Genomic DNA, 4469 nt, shown 5'->3' on the forward strand with positions numbered 1-4469 from the left:
GACGATAAATTTTTTTCACAAACTTTTGGTTTGCCCATGGGGTCTAGTATTAGTCCTCCTGTGGCTGATTTAACTTTACAAATTTTAGAAAATTTTATTTTAACAAATCTTCCCATTCAACCTTATTTTTATTATAGATATGTTGATGACATCATCTTATGTTTAGATAATGATTATGTATCCCACACTTTAAATTCTTTTAATTCTTTTAATAAGCATTTGCAGTTCACTTGTGAACTTGAAGCTAATAATTCTATCAGTTTCTTAGACTTAAAACTTATAAGAAATAATAATGTCATCCTCACTGATTGGTTCCAAAAACCAACTTGGTCTGGTCGATATTTAAATTATTTTTCTTATCACTCTCGTTCTATAAAAATTTCAGTTGTCATTTCCTTAATAGATAGGGCCATTTTGTTAAGTGATAAGATTTTTTGGGAAAAAAACCTATCTTTAGTTCGTGCTGTTTTGAATAATAATTCTTATCCTTCATATTTAGTAAATAACTTCATTAAAAATAGATTAGAGTTTTTACAAAATATTTTAAACGGTTCTTCCTATCTTAACAATTCTTTTTCAAAATCTAATTCTTCTTCTTTAGATAAATATAAAGGTGTTATTTGTTTACCCTTTTAAGCAGTTTTTCTTATTTTTTAAAAAAGTTATTTGCCGCTGAAGGTTTTCTTTTGGTTTTCAGTTTTGATAACACTTTCCGTTGCCTTTTTTCTCCTCTTAAATCAAAAACTCCCGCTGATAGGATTACTGATTCTGTTTACAGGTTGGACTGCAATGATTGCAATAGTTGTTACATTGGTGAAACTTCCCAATATATATACAAGAGCGTTAATCAACATACTTATAATTCCAGAAACCCAAATCAATTCAAAACTATGCTTTCTGAACATATGATAAACCTGAACCACACTTTTAACATGTCAAATCCCTCAATCCTTTACATTGAAAAAAAAAACGGTGACCTTAGAAAGATAGTTGAGTCTTTGCTTATATCCCTTAATACGTCTTGTGTAAACAAACGTAATTCCTCTCATCTCTTACATGATAGTTACAAAGTAATTATTAATTTCATGAAAAGTAATTCAATACAGTTTTAGAATCTTTCATTCGTTATATTTCTTCTCTGTTTTTCTTTCCCCTTTCGTTCTTGCTACTCCTCCCACTCCCATACACGTGCGTTGCCTACACTGCGATGTACTTTTAACCTTGAACAGTGCACACAACGCTCTGCTACCATAGCATTAAATATAGGAGGGCAATATGTGCTCCTCCTATTTCTCGTTTTGTTAATTAATAGTATTTTATTATTTTACACAATTTTAGTGTTAAATCAATGTTTACATCATAATTAATGTTTACTGTTTTTCCTGGTTTGGTATGTATAATATATATATATATATATATGATTTAGTTGTTAATTTTGATGTTGAGATATATGAGTAAGTTCTTGTGGGGCGATACATCAAAGAATAAAAAGCAAAGATTTATAAATTAATCTTTAATTCCAAACGTTTCGACATTCAATTTAATGTCATCATCAGTGGATCTAAAAACAGTATGAAAAATTAGTATATCTAGGTAATTATAATATATGTGGATTGTTATAGTAGCTATAAAATAAGAGAAAAATTAACAAAACAGCAACACTTAACAACAAACAAAATATAAAATATAGAAAAGGTAATAGAGATTAGATATTAAATAGATAGAAAAGAAAAAGAATGTAGGCATAAATATATAAGTACACAAATATATATATATAATATATATATAAATATATATTATATATATATATATTCACAGAAACCTACGCATATATATACATACAAACATATAAACATATATATACACATATACACATATAAATAAATAAATATATACATATATGTGTACATATATATATATATATATATATATATATATATATATACGCCTACACATATATACATATACACATATACATATATGCAACGTGCATGCATATTCACAACGACGTACATGTACATGTATGAAACATACATATACTCATACCTATCTATTTAAATATAACTATACACGTCCACATATATATATATATATATATATATATACATATATAAACATATATATATATATATATATTAGGGTGGGCCGAATCATTATAGAAGTAAAATTAAGCGATATGGGCACCTTTTCATATGAAATATATGTGTTATTTAAATGAATTTTGACTTCAAAACCATATATCGCAAATAACTCTTTAGCCAGCGAAATTTTCAATAAAATACTGTTTTTAATAAGTTAATATATTAATTTAGGCATGTGAATAATTCAAATTGTGAGTTATATTTTGATTGATAGTTTGTACGGGGGTTTTTAAATCGGGTTTAGTTTGTTGTTATTTATTTCCATCAGAGTGCGCTAGTATTTTTTTATAATAATTCTCGAAGTTTCGAAAAGGATATATTAATGTGAAAAATTGGCATAAATCTTCATTCAGTTCTCCAGTTAGACGTGAAGTATCAATGGCGAATTCTTATTTAAATTCCGGCGCAAGTGCAAGTAATTTGAATCATATGCGCTCGCATGATCAAATTACATTTGGGGAAGCAAAAGAATTTACTGGAATAAATCTTCCGACAAGTATGGAAATTATCAGGTATTATTTTTATTTGGCTGAAATATCAAAAAAACAAAATAAAATGTTTTCATATAAAACATTTACTCCAAATGTGGTAACGAAATTGATTCAGACGTGGGAAAAAATTGATATTCCAATTATGGAGAAACGAAGTATCGCTAGAAAATTGAACCGATTGATTGATAAATATAAAAGTACAAATAAAAGCAAGTCTACCCAAGCATCATTTCAGGAGTTTGTAGAATCCACGAAAGAATTATTTTATATTGGAAAATGCAAATGTGATTTGCGAAGATTACTGTGTTCCTGTGGACTGATCCCAGAACATTTACAAGCGTTCATGATGGATCAACATAATGAGAGGAAATCTACGATACCAGAATATATTATAAAAATTGAAGATAAAGTATCAGAATCTACAATAACTAGCAATATTACTCCAGGTGAGACATATACTCCAGATGTTGATTTTGATTCTAAAAGCAGTTCGGAAAGTTCACAAAATACCTCTCATATAAAACGTGGTCCATATAGTCGAAGATATAAGGCTCCAAGCTATGCCTTAATGTGCGACAGATTTGCAATTTCTGATAGAGTTGGTTCTGGCGTGGTGACGGCAATCCTGCGTGACCTGGGCATAACGGATGATTGGGGCAATCCTGTCATTATGGATAAAAATAAAAGCGTTCGTGAGAGGCAGAAAAATAGGCAAGCTCTACACAAACGATATGATTCTTCTGAATTAATAGCATTTTCATTCGACGGCCGAAAAAATGATTCTATTACCATGGAAAAAATCGATAAGAAGTTTCACCCACGAATGATTAAAGAAGCGCATTTAGTTATTTTAAAGGAACCGAATGGCCAATTGTTGGGTTACACAAAATTGGAAAATGAAGATTCGGAAAGTAAAGTAATCAAATTGAACGAGTTTTTCGCCGATAAAGGAATAGCTCTCGATTCTTTGATAGGCATATGTTGCGATGGTGAACCAGCAAATACAGGCGTGAAAAATGGTATTTTACGTCGATTTGAAATTCAGTTAAACAGGCCACTGCATTGGTTTGTGTGTCTTCTCCACTTTAACGAACTTCCACTTCGCCATTTATTTAACTATTTGGAAAAATCATTGACCACTGGACCACGAACAAAAACTGGAATATTAAGCAAACAAATTGAAACATGCGAAAATATACCGGTGAGTTATAACATATTTACTATTTTTTAATACCCTATGTTCAAATTCAATATAATTTATTTTTTCCTATATACTTTCAGCCGGTAAAAGACTTTGAAACAATCCCACTTGAAAATTTGGCTGATATAAGTCCTGCTGAATCGACAACTGACTCAAGTTATTTAATAAAAATAGCTAAAGCAGTTGCTTCTGGAGAAGTATCGACAGGCTTAGCTAACATGAAACCAGGGCCAATAGCACATTCCCGTTGGCTCACGAAGGCTAGTAGGTTACTTCGGTTATATGTAACTACTAATAAGCCATCCAAAAATTTGAAAATTCTGGCAAACTACGTAATGAAAGTATATATTCCAATGTACTTTAACATTAAATATTACAACTCTGTGGTGTATGGTAGTATATTATTTTATAAATTTATTAGCTGGACGCAATATTTAGACTCGAATTTAAGACAAATTGTGAACAATGTTGCTAAAGAAACCGCATACTATGCTCACTCGGAAAATATTTTATTAGCAATGTTGTTTGATAATAAAAAGGAAATACGAGATTCAGCTATAAGAAAAATCTTATATTACCGTAATAATGTGGAAGACCTGACGCAATTGAGAGATTACAAAACACCCGAAATAAATT

The sequence above is a fragment of the Ctenocephalides felis genome, unplaced genomic scaffold, assembly GCF_003426905.1.
Source record: "Ctenocephalides felis isolate EL2017-DRISC unplaced genomic scaffold, ASM342690v1 CF-g0.4_SCAFFOLD_00142, whole genome shotgun sequence".
Classification (NCBI taxonomy): domain Eukaryota; kingdom Metazoa; phylum Arthropoda; class Insecta; order Siphonaptera; family Pulicidae; genus Ctenocephalides; species Ctenocephalides felis.